General features: G+C 47.0%; 1 protein-coding gene across 5 annotated transcripts in view; it reads right to left on the reverse strand.

Moving 5' to 3' along the window:
- The window catches only part of FAM217B (family with sequence similarity 217 member B), a 91,617-nt gene extending 82,655 nt beyond the window's left edge, over positions 1 to 8,962 (reverse strand). For all 5 annotated transcript variants that reach the window (XM_033914451.1, XM_033914449.1, XM_033914446.1 and 2 more), the window contains exon 1: positions 8,074 to 8,962. The gene's annotated coding sequence lies outside the window, so the exon portion shown is untranslated. The remainder of the gene's footprint in view (positions 1 to 8,073) is intronic.
- Positions 8,963 to 19,525: the final 10,563 nt, after the last annotated feature.

Raw genomic sequence — 19,525 nt, forward strand, 5'->3', positions numbered from 1 at the left:
ATACCATTACACATTGTATTTCCCACAATCCCGAGAATAAAAAACAAAACATGTTTTAAAAAGCATTTCTTTTGAAGAATGATTTATAATCGGTGTCACGGATTAAATCATTTACAATCTCTACATATGTACCATCTCTCATGACATTGACCATTCTGTTGAGTAGCCGTGGCCCATTTATAGAGGTTTTAATATCTCTGATTAAATCAATGATTATATTAATGCTTTCATTACAAAGCATCAATATTTTCATTTTATAGCCTACAAATGTGACTACATTTACCACACGTCCTAGGCATAGCATGTCACAAGTTTTTTTGAGTTTCTGCTGTATTTCCTTATGTCCCCATATCAAGCAATCGTGGTGTTTTTGCCCCCCAGTACGTATTAAGCAGGCTCCACAATCTTCATCCTTCACGCCTTGCAGACATTTATTTAGAACGCAGTATACAACGACCTTTATAAATGATTTAAGTTCTGTTGGTGTTTTGGAAAGGCCTATGCCTGTCCACAGTCCATAATCACAAGAATCTTCAGGTTTACGCACATTCACCGCCGGTTCTCTTTGAAACGAGCAGAAAAAACACAAACATGATAGATTTATCATCGGCTTGTACACCTTGTCCACAGGTTTCTGTGATCGTGAAGATCCGCCACTTCCCTACAAAAAAAAACAAACATACAGAAATAAATTTTCCTTTTTAAAACACATGAACACATACAGCTTCATAAACCCCTTCAACGACCACTGGTAATAAAAAGTGCGTGTGTGTCTCTCTCTCTCTCTCTTACCGTGAAAGATCCTGGCTTTTCCAACATGTCTGTTGCTTCGGCTTCAGCAGCGGCTTCATAAAATTCAATATCTGAAGCATTATCCTCTGGTAGTTCATAGCCTACATCTTCATTTTCTATGTCTGAATCATATAGCTTTTGAGCATCTGGAAACTCTTGTATTTCAGAATCTGTTAATTCGTGCGTATGCTCCCCGGTATCTGCCGTCAAGTCAATCGGTTTTTCAGACGGTGAGTAACCCTCTTTCTCCGCATTACAGTCTTTAAGAAAGTTACGAGGCCTCTTGGTAGGCCTTTTTTCAGTTACCTGCGTGTTAAAGGGATCCATATTTTCTTTGTCTGATTCGTACAGTTTTTCGGTCTTTGGGTAACCCTCTTTTTCTACATCACGATCTTTAAGAAAGTAACTCAATCTACGAGCCTTCGTGACAGACATTGAATTCCTACTGAAAAGGATGTTAAAAGCTAATGCAACTTTTCTCGTTTGTTTCTGCCCCTACTCTGTTTTAAAAAGCAGGAAATATTTTGTGAATGCCTTTTGTTTTCTGCTCTGCTCTATCTGTGAGCTCTTAAACCCCACTTCATTTCCGGGTGGGGGGGTTTTGACTAAGTCTGTTTCCGCCTACGTGTTCAGAAAAGCGCATATCCGTCGCTCCATTTACCCAATTTCCGCCTATGTCATCAGAAAAGCGCATTTCCTGTCGGGGCAGGCACTCCCTTTTCCTGTGATGTCACCAGAAAGCGTATTTCCGGGGGTGTTACCTGTCAGGGTGGGGGTTAAACTTATGTTTCCTTTGTGCCGTACGTGTGCCGCCGCGCGGCAACCGGAAACGCGTGCCCATACGGATGTACACCATAGCCTGTAGGACGTCTTGGTAAGTAAAGGTATTATGGATTTTAAAGTCCTGTTAAATCTTTCCACTACAGCTGCTTTAACATCATTATGGGTCACAAAATTCTTTACCCTTGTCTGTTTGAAGTTTTTCAGATGTACGCCCTAAATTAAATATTGTTTCAAAGGCTTCGGTAACTTCACGACCGGTTTTTGTTTTTAAAGAAACGACCCGTGCATATTTTGACAGGTTATCTATTACCGTTAAGATGTATTTGTAACCGTTGTTATAAGGGGGGCAAAGGCTGACATGTTGACTAAGTCACTTTGCCACTGTCTGTTGTTTTATTTCTTTTAAAATGGATTCTAGCCGGTCTGTGTAAATTGTATGCGTTTTGACCGGTGACCCAATCCACCACATCTTTTCTCCGAACTGTTATATCACTCTTTTTAGCCGCTTGAAGTAGAGGGTTAATGCCTCCATAGCTTCCTGCCGCATGTGGATCATAATAAATTTGCTTCAATAAAGACTTTTGCCTTGTGTTTTTTTTTTTTTTTCAGATTGTTAAGACAACAGTAGGGGGGGCCGGGACAAGTTCAGACATGTTTAAACACACTTCCGCATCTCTCCCCTTGGTTTTATCAGGGGGAGGGGTGTTGCAAGGGTCTTATCAGCTGTTACCATGACAATAGGGGAGCTGACCCATTAACCATTAGCTCAGAATTCCTACTGAAAAGGGTGTTAAAAGCAAATGCAACTTTTTTTTTTTTTTCTCGTTTGTTTCTGCCCCCTACTCTGTTTTAAAAAGCAGGAAAGATTTTGTGAATGCCTTTTGTTTTGTGCTCTGCTCTATCTTTGAGCTCTTAAACCCTGTCTTTTAACTAAAAACTGTTAAAATAAAGACGCTTCTTTTCTGGGTGGGTGTTTTGACCGAGTCTGTTTCCCTACTTCCGCCTACGTGTTCAGAAAAGCGCATTTCCGCCGCGTCATTTACCCAATTTCCGCCTATGTCATCAGAAAAGCGCATTTCCGGTAGGGGGCAGGCACTCCCATTTCCGGTGATGTCATCAGAAAGCGTATTTTCGGGGTTAAACACGCCCCCATTTCCGGTGATGTCATCAAAAGTGCATTTCCGGGGGTGGGGCTTGAGGGGGCGGGGTCATGGGTGGGGGCGTGGCTTGAGGGGTGGGGACAGGGGCGGGGGCGGGGCTTGAGGGGTGGGGCCATGGGCGGGGGGTGTGGCCATGGGCGGGGCTACCACCATTCATTCCTATGGGAGGGGCGGGGCTTAGGTGAAGGGTGGGGCCATGGGTGGGGGTGTGTGGCCATGGGCGGGGCTACCACCATTCATTCCTATGGGAGGGGCGGGGCCATGGGCGGAGACTAGGGCGTGGCCATGGGTGGGGGCGGGGCTATGGGCGGAGACTAAGGCGGGACAACGGGCGGGGCTTAACCCGGAAGTGAACGCTGATTGGTCGATCCTTATCTTATCTCACCTGTCAATCAGTTTGACATGAGGTGTACCCATTATACTACTGATGCCAATAACAGAGGCTGTTCGACAGACGGCACCGAAGGCTCAGTCGGTACCGACACTGGAAGGTTCGGAGACAATAGAGCCGGGAGCAACTGTTGGAGTTGCTGCTGAAGCTGGACCTGGAGGATAGAGGCAATGCGCTCATCCAACGTTGGTCCCGATGGCACCGGTACCGGTTTTTTCTTGCTCGGTACCTTCGGTGCCGCTCGACGCTCGGGTGAAGTCGATGCCGATGAAGAGGCCGAGACTTCAATGGGAGCGGAGCGTTTACGGGGCCGGCGCTCAGTCTGCAGGACTTGGCTCACTGCATGCTCGACTGGCTGGCCTAGAACAGTAGGGGAAGGCTTCTTAGCCGGCTTACCTACAGGAGTCGACACCGATGATGGATCTGGCGGTGCCGAGGTAGTCGGAGTCAATTTGGAGGAAGTCGTCGACGTCGATACCGGAGCAACTTCCATAGCGGTACCGAAAAGGATCCGCTGCTGAATTTGTCAATTTTTTAAAGTTCTTTTTTGTAAAGAACTACAGCGGGTGCAGGTTTCAGCCCTATGGTCCGGACCCAGACACTGGAGGCACCACTTGTGTGGGACGGAAAGGGAGATAGGGCGTGCACACCGCTGACACTTTTTGAAACCCAGTGACGGGGGCATGAAGGGAAATACTGCTGTAGCAAAATCGAAGCCCGAGGCTTCGATGGTGCCAACAGGCCCCGCCGGGTCAGATTCGACAAAAAAAATGAAAATTAAGAATTTTTTTTTTTTTTTTTTTTTACACAAAAGGTAAAAAAGAAGGAAAGAAATAAAATATGAAGAGAAAAATACGCGCGAGCGGGAAGGCAAGTGAAATAGAAAAAAACTTCCAACAGCCGTTGGAAACACGCGTCTTCTTAGCTCCGCGGAATTAAGAAAACTGGGGACTGCGCGCCTCTGTCGGGCGGGAAGGCACTCGCGCACGCGCGGTGCGGCCTAGCTAGAACTTTCTAAAGTTCTTAGAGTGCAATCACTCTAAAATTGTCCGTACCGGGGCTCCGTCGGTGCCGTCACCCATCAGTCAAGAATATGCTGCCTGCTTGTCCTGGGATAATAAATGTTTCCTTATTCTGAAGAGCCTTAAACAAGTAAATTAAGAAAAAAAAATTCAAAATGAATTCTCTTCACAAAATAATGCTCTTGCTGGAACAGGACAGTTGGCTCTCTTCACTGGATCTAAATGATACATACCCTCCACAGCCCAGAAAGTACCTACGTTTTATTATGGAGTCCATATACTACCAATTTTGAGTCCTACCTTTTGGTCTCATATCGGCATCAAGAGTATTCACAAAATGTGTTATAACACCTGTGATGTATCTTTGCCAACAAGGTCTATTGATCTACCCATATCTTGGCAACTGGCTGACCTCCGCATCATTGCCAGACAGCACTCACCAGGCACTGTACACACAAATCTTGAGATTTATAATTAACCAAGAAAATTCTCAACTAACACCGTTCAATTGATGGAATTCATAGGGGCTCTACTGAATATACCTCAAGCACTGGCCACACTCCCTATTCCCATGGCACAGGCAATTATTTAATTAGTACCCTAGTGATAGAGCTGATACCTCAGCACCCTGTTTGTGGGATCAAATCTCAGCACTGCTTCTTGTGACCCTGGGCAAGTCACTTAATCCTCCATTGCCCCGTGTACAAAATAAGTACCTGTACATATGTAAACCGCTTTGAATGTTTAACCACAAGAAAAGCGGTTGACAATTGTCAGGACTCTATATTGTTAGGACACTGTCCACGTGATTCCTCAAGCCAGACTTCACATGAGACATCTAAAATGGCACTTAAAAGAACATTGGTGTCACTACTTCTACCTCTTGCTGGCCGGCCGCTGCCACTCCTTCTTTAGAGGGCGAGGAGGGAGGGCCAGTCGGGAAGTGCTGGTGCCCGGCTTCCCCCCTGGCCTCCCACGCATCCATTTACCTAATTCCAGCAGCGGAGCAGCCTGCAGAGAGGATCGCCGGTACTTTAGTGATCCTTGCAGGTTGCCATCGGCCTCTGGAGCTGTTGTTTCCTCTGCTGCGATCCTGCCTCTGACGTCAGAGGAGGGGCGGGACCGCGGCAGAGGAAAGACAGCTCCGGAAGCCTATGGCAGCCTGCAAAGATCGCTAGCACCGGTGATCCTCTCTGCAGGCTGCTCTGCTGCTGGAATTAGGTAAATGGATGCACGGGAGGTTGGGGGAAACACGCAGGCTTTATGGGGGGGAGGGGGGTGAAGTCCTTCATGGGGGTGCAGCCCTTTGGGGGGGTGAAAGGCCTTCAGGCGGGTGGTGCAGGCTTTCAGGGAGGGTGCAGGCCTTCGGGGTAGGGGGGCCCTGGTGTAGAAGTACACAGAGGGAGGGAAGGTGGGGTTCAAAGAGATGTGCATATGCCGGACTTTGGAGGGGGGGAAGAAATAATGGGTCTAAAAACAAAGGAGAGGGAAAGAGATTTAGAGAGGGAAGGAACAGAAAGGGAGAGAAGTTGGCCACAAGGGATGGTGTGAAGGGGGGGATAGAGATACTGGATAGGAGTGTAGTTGGGAAGAGAAAGGGAGAGATGGTGGACTCTAGGGTGGTGGGGAAGGAGGGAGAGATGAAGGATGATAAAGGGTAGTTGAGAAAAGGTGGATCTGGGGATGGAGACCAAAAAAAAAGGAAAGATGCCTCCAGGGAAGGGAAACGGAAGGGGAGGACAGAGATGGAAGATGAATGGTTAGCACCGAGAAAGCAGAAAATGACAAATGGGCAGGAGACCCTAGCAAGCGAGTTATCAGAAGACAACTAGAGCAGGGGTGCCCAACGCGTCGATCGCGATCGACCAGTAGCTCAGGAAGGCAACTCGAGTCGATCGCACTCGTGTTGCCGTCCTGATCTACGATTTCAGCCCCTAGCGAACTTATGCTCCGGGCTCTAACGTGTGCGTGCAGGCTTCTCTTCTCTTCCCTCCGAAACCGGAAGTTATGCCCGGGGAGGGGGAGGGGGGGGGAGAAGGGAAGCCTGCACGCACATGTTGAGAGCCCTGAAGCAAGCGTTCGCTACGGGCTAAGGCGGGAGACATGTTACTGAAGCATTTCCTCTTCTTGCTGCCGGGTCCTGCCTACTTTCTGTTTCCGCGAAGGCAGGACCCGGCAGCATTTCCCCCAACAGTTCCTCGCGATGCTGGTCGGCCGAAGCAGGGAGAGGTTGGGGCGTCGTCGGCTTTTGGGCGTGTTATTGGCGTCGGCTTTCGGGCCTGTTATTGGTGGCGGTTTGGGTCCTGGTCCCCGATGGCAGTTTGGGTCCCCGATGGCAGTGGCAGTGTCTTGGGGGAGGGCAGGGAGAAAGAAAGAAAAAGGGCAGGCAGGGAGACAGAAGGAAAGAAGAGAAACAGAAAAAAAGGAAAGGGAGGCAGAGAGAAAGAAAGGGCAGGGAGAGAGGAAGGAAAAGTTGGGGGAGGGAATGAGGTGTGGAGGAGAGGAAGCATACAGGCTGAAAGAAGGGAAGAAAGACTGGATGCAAAGTCAGAAGAAGAAAGTGCAACCAGAGACTCATGAAATCACCAGACAAGGTAGGAAAAATGATTTTATTTTAAATTTAGTGATCGAAATGTGTCTCAATTTATATCTGCTGTCTATATTTTACACTAAGGTCCCCTTTTACTAAACCGCAATAGAGTTTTTTAGCGCAGGGAGCCTATGAGTGTCGAGAGCAGCGCTGGGCATTCAGCGCAGCTCCCTGCGCTCTAAAAACTGCTATCGTGGTTTAGTAAAAAGGGAGGGGGGTATATTTGTCTATTTTTGTATGGTTGATACTGAGGTGATAGTGCATAGAGTCATCTGCTTTGACCTCTTTGAAAAACCCTGGAATAGGAATGATAATTAACATTTTCTATGCGTACAGTGTGCATTGTGTTTTTTTAAAATTTTATTGTTGGTAGATCATTTTGACTTGGTCATTTTAAAAGTAGCTCGCAAGCCCAAAAAGTGTGGGCACCCCTGAACTAGAGCCTGGGCCCAAAATGATTTGAATAATGACCAGACAACAAAAGGTAGAAAAAATAATTTTATTTTCTATTTTGTGATTACAATATGTCAGATTTGAAATGTGTATCCTGCCAGAGGTGGTGGTAGACCATGAACGTGAGCTAGGATTTAACAGAGAGAGGAAAAGTCTTTTTTGTTTGTTTATTTTGTTTACACCACAGCACCAGTGTGGATAGGAGAGGGCAAAGGGGGTGGAGGCTATAAAATAAACCCACCAGGATGTTTGAAAAAAACACCTACTTGGGCAAGAAAATTGAATAAAAAAATCGATTCAATAGGCTGAATCGAATCAAATTTTTTTTCCTGAATCAGGCAGCACTAATGCATAGATGAAGCTTGCTCTGCAGATACCAGGGTGGATAAAAATTAATGATTTTTTTTTTTTTTATATAAATTGCTGTTTCGAGGAAAAATCTATCTAAAGATAGTTTTCTATTTAAGATACATTATAGTGCAAAAGTTATTCATCATAAAATAAGAATTAGCTTTTAATTATGTAGCATGACGCTGTATATTCATGAAATGTTTAAGGTCCTCTTTTATTAAGCTGCGGTAGAGGACTCCACCGTGGCCCGGAGCGCTAAATGCTCCGACACTCATAGAAGTCCAATGAGTGTCTGAGCAGCATCGGAGCATTTAAATCAAATCTACCCTGACAGATACCGATTTTTATCAAGCAGCGCTCCACTAAGCATCAACTCTCCTCCTCCTCCTATGCCAAGGTACCAGCCATCTTTAATGTTTTGTACTTGTCTATAGTTAAAGTAAAATTGTGCACAACTGCCTTCTGAGCTTTCCATTTGTGTGGCTGGAAGATGAGTCTGTTCATGTAGAAAATAAGAGTTGCTTTGCTTACCTATAACTGTTGTTCTCCGTGGATAGACGATCTTCCAGAGCACAATACTGCCCTCCTGAAGTTACCAGCTTAGGGAGGTAACTGAAAAAGGGAGTGGGTACAGCATGTACAGTATATACAGCTGGGAAGGAATATGTACACATGCACGGAAAACTTTTCTATAACTTTTTGAGCTTGAAACTAGCCAGGTCAGTTCCATTATCATGACGTCAACCACTTATGAGGCTGGAAGATCTGGCCACAGAAAACCACCATTACAGGTAAGCAACTCTTTTTTTTTTTAATGACACTTGTTTGGGACTCGCCCAATGAATTGCGGTAGGGTAAACTGAGGTCAGCTATCTTCAAACGGCAGATGACCTTCAAAAACTTTGGCTGCGCAAGCTGGGGTGATCTCGGAAACTCTGCAGTACCGCCCCCGACGGACCGCGCTTTCCCTTCCGCTCAGGGCCTGCGCGAACACCTCTCCTTTAAGGTTAGGCTACGCGCGTGTCGTTCTCAGGTCGTGCCCTGCCGCGCAATGCAAACTCCCAGGAGGGGGGAGGGGTGAGACCGTGAGAGCCGCGCAGGAGCTCCTGTAGCTTCCTGGGTCTCAGGCCTCGCGGGATTGAGAGACGCGCGCGGGAGTTAGGTGGAAACTGTGGACTGAGGGTGACGTGAGGCTCCACAAGCAACGGCAACCCCAGGCCCGGTCGTCGAGGTGAAGGGAGAGGGGAGGTTGGATGGAGTCCTGGCGGGGGTCTTTGGCTGGAGTGGCGGGCAAGGCATAGCAAGGACATTGGAACTTTTTTTTTTTTTACTTGAAAGGGCCAAACAAATTTCCAGTCCCAAGCTGTTTAGTTGCTGATGCAGTGTTGGGCGGAGTAGTGGCTGTGGTAGGTGAGGTTGAGGGGAAGATTGGTGGGGTTTGGTGACAGGACTGTTTGATCCTCCACATTTATGGGAGAGGAGGGCTGCAGAGTTTCCAGACCTGGCTCATTAAGAGGGTGTCGCACTAGTTTGAAGGCTCTCACACTCAGGCCTATAACATGTTTGTCAGGCCTATAACATTATCCAATGTTGGAACCAGAAATGCACAGAATTACACAGACCAACTCAAAGTTTAAAAAAAAAATGGAAGCAAACTGTTAGAATAGCTGTTCTGAAAATATTTGTGGAATACAGTATTTAAAATCACCAAAACTCTAGTTAACATTTTGAGTGTATAGTCCCATGGACACATTTAGCCTGTGGGTTGTAGACTGCTTGCCCTACATTAGAGCCTCAGTGCAAGTGTGCTGATCCTGATCACTACTTTTATAAGAGGCCCAATCACTTGAGCACATTTTCCTACATATTGTATATACTCGCCTATAAGCTAATATTTTTGGGCCCAGCTTTCCCTCCCCCCCCTAAGTTACTGGCACTTCTCTCTTCCACCTACTCCCCTGGTAAGTCTAGGTGCTTACTGACCCAGAAATTACTGGTCTGCAAGGCTGGTCTGGAGCCTTGAGCATCTGTGCATGCTTGAGGCCTGCCAGCAACTTAAGCATGCACAGATGCTCAAGGCCCCAACCGGCCTGTTTGCAGTTATTTCTGTGTCAGTGTCCAGGCTTACCAGTAAGTAGAAATGCCAGTTACTGTGGAGGGAAGAGGGGAAGGACAGATGTGCTGACTCAACTACTACATGTCTAACTCAGTGGTCATATTGGAGGAGAATGACATTGTTGGAGTTGCACCCAAAGCAGGGAGTGGGGAAGCGGCCTGATGTTTGTCAGCACCAATCGGTCCCTGAGGAGGTGATGGCTCCATTGGCTAAGCTGTCCCCGAAGAAGGGGGAACCAAGTGGGAGTTATTGGAGTTATTTGATAGGAATGTCATCTTCTTTATCACTCTATTGAAGATCAGCATTGGAATTTCTAGTCACCACAGGAGGGGTGGGGATGGGGGGAGAGATGATGGTCATTGTGAAAGGAGAAGGAGAGACAGGGAAGAGGGAAAGAAATGCTAGTCACCATGGGGGAGGAATACTTGAATATAAACTCTTGGCTTATATTTGTTAATATTACTCCCCCACCCACCCCTTTTTAGGGGAAAAATGATCTCTACTTATATTCTAATGGACTTATATTTGAGTATATGCAGCACTTTGCCTCCCCTATTCCCTGTATTTACTGGTACAGGTGATGTGAAACCATTATGAATTGTTTTAGCCAAAGGGCAATTTTCATCCAAATTTACCCATGTTGCTTTGTTACCTAGGCAAATTCCTGAGAAAATCATCTCATATTTCCAGCATTCTATCTACGTCCTTTTAGAGACACTGAAGAAAACCAAATATTATCCCAGGACAAGCAGGCAGCATATTCTCAACATGTGGGTGACGTCATCCACGGAGCCCCATAGCAAACAGCCTTGCAAGCAGACTTGCTTGAAGATCTTCAAAGTTTGTGAGTTCTGCACCACGCATGCGTGAGTGCCTTCCCGCCTGAGTTAGGGTGCGCGTCTTCTCAATTCTCAGTTTTCTGCGGAGCCAAGAAGCCTTGTTTTTTCTTGGCTCTGCCGTTTACTGCCTTCTTGCACCGCGGCTTATTCTTTTTCTTTATTTTTTCATCATGCCAAGGTGGTACTCTGTACTCATCCTAAATTCCTCCCTAAAGTGGTTTCAGAATTTCATCTCAACCAATCCATTGTACTTCCAGTGTTTTTTCCCTAAGCCTCATTCTCATCCTGGAGAAATTGCGCTTCATACTCTGGATTGCAAACATGCTTTAGCTTTCTACTTGCATCAACTCAACCTCACAGAACTGCTCCTCAACTTTTCATCTCCTTTGATCCAAACAAGTTGGGGCATCCTGTTTCCAAGTGAACCATCTCCAACTGGATGGCTGCTTACATCTCTTTCTGCTATGCTCAGGCTGGTCTCCCTCTGTAGGGTCGAGTCATGGGGCATAAGGTTAGAGCGGGACAGTGAGGTCTGAAAACGGACCTATGGTCATTTTAATCTTGCCGGCCCTGCGCGGACTGGCAGAAATTTCCTTCAGACCAGCACCGGTCCACGGACCGGCAGTTGAAGAACAGTGACTTAGACCATTTAAAACATTGTCTAAGTCACAAAAAAACCACCTAAGCACTGCAAACACATAATACAGACCCCCACACACTACCCCAGTGATCACCGACCCCCCCAACCCTATAAAAATCGTAATCACACCTTTAAAATTCAGCCTCCAGACCATCATCACCTGGCAGCCTGGCATAGGAAAGCCTAGTCGTCCAGCACAGAGGCGGCTTAAGCCATCTTGGGGGTGGGTTAGGGACTCATGGAGAGGAAGACCCATGCACATAAACCCCTGTAATCACTGCATTGATCCTTAAACTTGCACTCCCCTATATACCCCCAAAACCCATATAAGTGGCTCCTGCAGCCATAAAGGCTATTGGGGTGGTAGATAAGTAGGTCTAGAGGATTCTGGAGGTGGTTTGAGGGGCTCACCATGACCTATAAGGGAGCTGTAGTGAGGAGAAGTCATGACACCCTTTTTGTGAAGTTCACAGCAGTGTCCTGTAAGGTACCCCACTATTTAGGTGCCATGTCTGGGTGTTCAGTCCATCACTTTGCAGACCCCTCCCACATCTAACAGCGCTTGTTCTAGGCATTTTTGAGTTGGATGAAAATGTGGTATAAAGATGGACGCTTTAGTGACTTGGATTGGCAGGACGTATAGTTAGACAATTTTCTAAACAAAAAAAATTTTGGATGTATTTTTCGAAAATCTGTTCTAGGGCTGTTTTTTTATTTTGGATGACTTGCGACTTAGACGCAAACGGACTTAGACGTTTCTTTCGATTATGCCCCTCCACGGTTGTTGCCACGGTCCAGCCCCCATTGGGTATGTTTAGATTTCATGTTTAAGTATAAACTGATGAGTTCACCACAATTGATCAGATGCTCTTCTTGTAACTTCTAGCCCATCCTTTTCCTGTCTTTGGGGTAGCGGCATCTAATTTTAAATTTGTTGACTTTCACCTTTATCTTTGTGTTCATTTCTAGCCGCATTGGGTATGCCATCATTTCTTTTGATTTGTATGCGCTTTTCCATATATACAGGTTTATCCCAGGACAAGCAGGCAGCTATTCTTGACTGATGGGTGACGGCACCGACGGAGCCCCGGTACGGACAATTTTAGAGTGATTGCACTCTAAGAACTTGGAAAGTTCTGGCATGCCGCACCGCGCACGCGCGAGTGCCTTCCCGCCCGACAGAGGCGCGCGGTCACCAGTTTCTTAGTTTCCGCGGAGCTAAGAAGACGCGTTTTTTCAACGGCTGTTGAAAATTTTTTGAACTTGCCTTCCCGCTCGCATAAACCCTTTTGGCTTTTGCCTCTTTCTTTTTCTTTCATTTTTGTAAAAAAAAAAAATCTTTGGTTTTTTCATTCAATTTGGCTTTTCCCCTGCGGGGCCTTCTGCCACCATCGAAGCCTCGGCCTTCGATTTGGCTGAAGCGGTCTTCACGTTCATGCCCCCTCAGCCAGGTTTTAAAAAGTGCCAGCGGTGTGCTCGGCCCATATCTCTCACGGACCCACACAACTGGTGCTTACAGTGTTTGGGTCCTGAGCATCAGGCCTCCACCTGCACCCGCTGTGCCACACTAAAAAAGAGAACATTAAAAAATCGCCAAATACAACAGCGATTACTGTTCGGCGCCGAGATGTCCGATCCCGTGCCATCGACTCCGACTTCAGCACCGGTTCAGTCGGCACCCTCTTCTTCGACGCCGCGAGATTCCGCGCCGGCGTCCCAACATGCAGGTAAGCCGGCTAAGAAGCCTTCCCCGCTGGAACGTCCTCCGGTCTCAAGTGCAGTGAGTCCAATCCTGCCGACTGTGAGGCGCCAGTGGAAGCGCTCCGCCCCTATTGAGGTGAGTCCCTCGACATCGGGCTCCTCATCTCCGGGGCGTCGAGCGGCACCGCAGGTACCGCAGAAGAAAAAAGCGGTACCGGTGCCATCCCTTGATGACCGTATTACGGCCATTCTCCAGGCACAGCTCAAGCAGCAATTGCAACAGTTCCTTCCAACTATCCTGGCACCGAACCTTCCGGTGCCGGTCCGCACTGAGCCGGTACCGATAGTGGAGCAACCTGTATTGTCGGTATCCACTCCCTCGGTACCGATTCACTCCACCTCATCGGCATCGATGCCAGTCCTTGCGCCGGAGCCGAGAGCTCAGCATCAATCGGTGCAGACTTCGGCTCCGGTACAACCGATTACATCGCCTGGGTCGATGTCGATGAGATCGGGTAAGTCGGTGCGCAAGACCCGGCATGTAGACTCAGCTACCCCTGAGTCTCGGGATCGTTCTCCCCATGTCAGGGATCCTGATCTGTGGGGAGATTCAGAAGAACCTTTTCTCTCTGAAGGAGAATGTTCCTCAGATGAGGAGGAGTCTGCTGTACATGACCCGTCCTCTAAGCATGACACTTCATCTTTCTCCAGTTTCCTGAAAGATATGTGTGATTCTCTGTCTATTCCTTTGGAGGCTGAGTCCAAAAAGTCTAAAGCTTTTTTGGACGCCCTGGACTTTGACCAACCTCCAAAGGAATATTTGAAGCTCCCTCTTCACCCCTCGTGCGTCTTCACCTGCGAACCCCTCAATGGACCCTTTCTACTCAGTGGTCCCAAGCGACGGATCCTTGCTCACGACACATCTCTGTGACATCATCTCTTCGTCAATCTCTACAATGGTGGTTGGTATCCTCAAATCTATCCAGAGGTCTTCTGTTCCATCAGCCTCCTCATCAACTAGTCATCACCACCGACGCCTCCCCTTATGCATGGGGAGCTCATTTGAATGAGTTCCAGACTCAAGGTCTTTGGACAGCCCAGGAAAAGAAGCATCACATCAATTTCCTGGAACTCAGAGCGATGTTTTATGCCCTCAAGGCCTTCCAACATCTTCTCTTTCCTCAGGTCCTTCTGCTGTGCACGGACAATCAAGTAGCCATGTACTACATCAACAAGCAAGGGGGGACAGGCTCTCGCCTCTTGTGCCAGGAAGCACAGAAGATCTGGACTTGGGCCATAGATCACCATCTCTTCCTGAAAGCTATCTACATTCAGGGAGAACAGAATTCCTTAGCGGACAAGCTCAGCAGAATTCTCCAGCCTCACGAGTGGACACTCGATCCTGTAACTCTACAGTCTATCTTCGCTCAATGGGGCACTCCTCAGATAGACCTCTTTGCAGCTCCTCACAATCACCAGCTGCCCCTATTCTGCTCCAGACTCTACTCTCCTCACCGTCTGGCAGCGGATGCATTTCTCCTGGATTGGTCCAATCTCTTCCTGTACGCTTTCCCTCCTCTGCCTCTCATGTTGAGAACCTTATTCAAGCTCAAGAGGGAACGAGCCACCATGATTCTGATTGCTCCGAGGTGGCCCAGGCAACATTGGTTCTCCCTTCTACTTCAACTCAGTTCCAGGGAACCTTTTCTTCTTCCACTGTATCCTTCTCTGCTTACACAGCATCAGGAGACCCTTCTACATCCCAACCTCCAGTCTCTGCACCTGACGGCTTGGTATCTCTCGGGCTGACTTCTCATGATACACTTTTGTCTCAGCCTGTTCGTTCCATTCTAGATGCCTCCAGGAAGCCAGCCACTCTGCTATGTTACCATCAGAAGTGGACGAGATTTTCTTCCTGGTGTCTTCTTCATCATCTTGATCCAACTTCCCTGGCAGTGGAGTCGTTGTTGGATTATTTGCTTTCTTTATCTGACTCTGGCCTTAAGTCTTCTTCCATCAGAGTCCACCTCAGTGCCATTGCTGCTTTTCATGAGCCGATCCATGGAAAACTTCTATCAGCTCATCCCCTGGTGTCCAGGTTCATGCGGGGTCTTTTCAATGTGAAACCACCTCTTAAAGCCCCTCCTGTTATCTGGGATCTCAATGTGGTTCTTTCCGCCTTGATGAAGCCTCCATTTGAACCTTTGGCTACCGCTTCTTTCAAGTTTCTCACTTGGAAGGTACTTTTCCTTATTGCTCTTACCTCTGCCAGGAGGGTCAGTGAGCTTCATGCACTGGTTGCAGATCCACCTTTTACGGTCTTTCACCATGACAAGGTGGTTCTGCGTACGCATCCAAAGTTTCTCCCTAAGGTTGTCTCTGAATTCCATCTCAACCAATCCATTGTTCTGCCTGTTTTCTTTCCAAAACCTCATTCTCATTCTGGGGAACAAGCGCTGCATACTTTGGATTGTAAGAGGGCTCTAGCTTACTATCTAGAGCGTACGAAACCCCACAGATCAGTTCCCCAACTCTTTCTGTCCTTTGATCCAAATAAATTGGGACGTCCTGTTTCTAAACGTACGTTGTCTAATTGGCTGGCAGCGTGCATTTCATTTTGTTATGCTCAGACCGGACTGACACTGGAAGGTTCTGTCACGGTCCATAAAGTCCGAGCTATGGCAGCATCTGTAGCTTTCCTCCGTTCCACTCCTATTGAGGAAATCTGCAAGGCTGCTACTTGGTCCTCAGTTCATACTTTTACATCTCATTATTGTCTGGATGCTTTCTCCAGACGGGATGGACTCTTCGGCCAATCTGTTTTGCAAAATTTGTTTTCATAATGGCCAACCTTCCCTCCGTCCCTCTTTTTGTTAGCTTGGAGGTCACCCATCAGTCAAGAATAGCTGCCTGCTTGTCCTGGGATAAAGCACAGTTACTTACCGTAACAGGTGTTATCCAGGGACAGCAGGCAGATATTCTTGCGTCCCTCCCACCTCCCCGGATTGGCTTCTTAGCTGGCTTATCATAACTGGGGACCGCGCGCCTCTGTCGGGCGGGAAGGCACTCGCGCGTGCGCGGTGCGGCATGCCAGAACTTTCCAAGTTCTTAGAGTGCAATCACTCTAAAATTGTCCGTACCGGGGCTCCGTCGGTGCCGTCACCCATCAGTCAAGAATATCTGCCTGCTGTCCCTGGATAACACCTGTTACGGTAAGTAACTGTGCTTTGCTGCTGTGTAATGTCATCCTGCCCGGGCTTTTTAGCTGTATGGTTTTCGCTGTTGCCCCTTGCATTTTATATACACTCACGATGCAAGTTCCATTTGTTTTGTCCATTATTGTGAGTGGTTTACAGTGGACTTTTAATTTTGGCAATTAGTCTGTCCAGTTTAGATTTGCACTGTCCAGATTTTTTCTTCCTACACATTTATTTTACATTATGTTTTATTTATAGATTATTTGATTTTTATCCTTACTGTTCTTGGAAATCCATGTAATGAACAATCCGATATGTACATGGTTCTTTACTCTGGAATGCACATCTCTTTTTATGTTTCTGGTATTATTTTAACTGGTAATTTTGTCCATTTTTCATTGCCGGTTTGGTTCTTCCTCTTCTTTTCCTTCTTCAATTTCCTGTGCTTTCTCTTCCAGCTGTCAACACTTAAATAGCACCACTTTAAACACAATTCAACTCAATTTAATCACGTCTGGTGTCATTTCTCACCAGTACCACTACTCTCTCACCAGTATCATAACTTTTTCACGTCCTATGGCATTTTCCACTTTCTGGTTGCTAATTTGCACCATTGACATCACACTTTCACCATCAGTGTAGCATACTCTTGATGATCACCATTAATACACATTTCTTTACATCTGACTTCACAACATTCCATTCCCCTACAGGACTCCTGTGGCAGGGAAGAAGTGTTTTTCGAAACATGGACCGTGTTGGGTCCAGTATGTTTTACATCAAGAACTAATATTTGGGTATTTATTATTTTTAATATTGTTATTTTATTGATTTTTACAATTCTACTTTGAATAAAATTCCTGCTCCTTGTACATTCTCTGCAGTTTGTTTGTTTTTGGCTCATTCCCGAAAGCATTTCTCCTCTCCTCCCGATTCCCCACATCTAATTTTCAGCATAAGTAAAGAATCTCTGCTGCAGTGCTCTCTTCTTTTCCTGAGGCCATAAAGGAATTTGGGGGGGGGGGGGGGAAGCTGAGACCCTTCCTTTGGGGAAGCTGAGAATCGGGGAGGGGGAATATGGGGTCCTTTCTTTGGGGATGCTCTGGGAAAGCTGAGAATCGGGGAAGGGTAATATGGGGACCTTTGGGGATGCTCTGGAGAAGCTAAGAATCAGGAAGGAGGGACTGGAGAGGGGGAATATGGGGCCTCTTTCTTTGGGGATGCTCTGGGCCTGGAGAAGCTGAGAATCGGTGGTGGTGGTGGGGGGGGAGATGTTTATCCATGTTTCTAACTAATTTTAAAGCTATGTAACATAGTAGATGACAGCAGATAAAGACCCGAATGGTCCATCCAGTCTGCCCAACCTGATTTAATTCATTTTTTTTTTTCTTCTTAGCTATTTCTGGGCAAGAATCCAAAGCTCTATCCGGTACTGTGCTTGGGCTCCAACTGCTGAAGTCTCCGTCAAAGCTCACTCCAGCCCATCCACACCCTCCCAGCCATTGAAGCCCTCCCCAGAGCCCATCCTCAACCAAAAGGCCATATACAGACACATGCCTTGCAAGTCTGCCCAGTACTGGCCTTAGTTCTTTAATATTTACTATTATTTTCTGATTCTAGATCCTCTGTGTTCATCCCACGCTTCTTTGAACTTCGTCACCATTTTCCTCTCCACCACCTCTCTTGGCAGCGCATTCCAGGCATCCACCACCCTCTCTGTAAAGTAGAATTTCCTAACATTGCTCTTGAATCTACCACCCCTCAACCTCAAATTATGTCTTCTGGTTTTACCATTTTCCTTTCTCTGGAAAAGATTTTGTTCTACATTAATACCTTTCAAGTATTTGAATGTCTGAATCATATCTCCCCTGTCCCTCCTTTCTTCTAGGGTATACATATTCAGGGCTTCCAGTCTCTCCTCATTCGTCTTCTGGCTCAAACCTCCTATCATTTTCGTTACCCTCCTCTGGACCGCTTCAAGTCTTCTTATGTCCTTCGCCAGATACAGTCTCCAAAACTGAGCACAATACTCCAAGTGGGGCTTCTCCAACGATCTTTACAGGGGCATCAAAACCTTCTTCCTTTTACTGGCTACGCCTCTCTTTATACAGCCCAGCATCCTTCTGGCTAAAGCCACCTACTTGTCACACTGTTTTTTTTTGCCTTTAGATCTTCGGACACTATCACCATAAGGTCCCTCTCCCCGTCAGTGCATATTAGCTTCTCGCCTCCCAGCATATACGGTTCCTTCTGATTATTAATCCCCAAATGCATTACTCTGCATTTCTTTGCATTGAATTTTAGTTGCCAGATATTAGACCATTCCTCTATCTTTTGCAGATCCTTTTTCATATTTTCCACTCTCTTCAGTGTCTATTCTGTTACAAATCTTGGTATCATTCACAAAAAGGCAAACTTTTCCTTCTAACCATTTAGCAATGTCACTCATAAACATATTGAACAGGATCAGACCCAGCACCGAACCCTGAGGTACTGCACTACTCACCTTTCCTTTCTCCGAGCGATTTCCATTAACCACCACCCTCTGGCGCCTGTTCGACAGCCAGTTTCTAATCCAATTCACCACTTTGGGTCCTAACTTCAGCCCTTCAAGTTTGTTCAAGAGCCTCCTATGAGGAACCGTATCAAAGGCTTTGCTGAAATCTAAGTAAATTACATCTAGCATATGTCCCCGATCCCGTTCTCGGTGTTGAACTTTGAGGAGGAGACACAGGAGACCCCGAGTGTGGTGGACCCTCTGCTTTGGGGGAACCACTCTGCATCCTGCTCCTTTCCCATGCATCAGGAGATTATCCTGGCACAGTGGAAGATGCCAGAGGCACCTTTTCTTTTTGCATGCTCCATGGCTCATCTGTATCCCATCCTGGAGGAGGATAGGGATACCTTAAAGTTGCCAGTAGTGGACGCGGTGGTCTCTGCTATCGCCAAGCGACATATGGTGCCCATAGAGGGTGGCTCTGCCTTACGGGACTCTGAGGAGCTTAAGTTGGAGGCCCTTCTTAAGCAGAATTTTGATGTTTCTGCCTTGGAGGTCCAGGTGGCCATTTGTGGTGGTCTTGTGGCTCGGGCTGTGTTTCGGTGGGCCGAGCGTGACCTTGACCGTAAGTCTGATAACTGGTCCTTGGTGGATCAGGAGGTGGCGAAGATTGAGATGGCTGCCTCTTATCTCTCAGATGCCTTGTATGACTTGTTGAGGACATCAGCCAAGTCCATGTTGTTCGGGGTGGCCGTGCGTCGTACCTTGTGGCTTCATGCTTGTGCAGCTGATACGGCATCTAAGATTAAATTGACAACATTTCCCTTTCTGGGATCTTTTTTTTGTTTGGCGAGGATTTGCACAAGTTGGTTCAGACCTTGACAGACTTGAAAGTGCCCCACTTGCCTGAGGACTGTGCCCGTTTATGGGGTGGAACTGTTCAGCGACATTTGCATGAGTTCCGCAGATATCGCCCTGGTCGAGAGGCTGCTT

The sequence above is a fragment of the Geotrypetes seraphini genome, chromosome 11 (assembly GCF_902459505.1).
Source record: "Geotrypetes seraphini chromosome 11, aGeoSer1.1, whole genome shotgun sequence".
Taxonomy (NCBI): domain Eukaryota; kingdom Metazoa; phylum Chordata; class Amphibia; order Gymnophiona; family Dermophiidae; genus Geotrypetes; species Geotrypetes seraphini.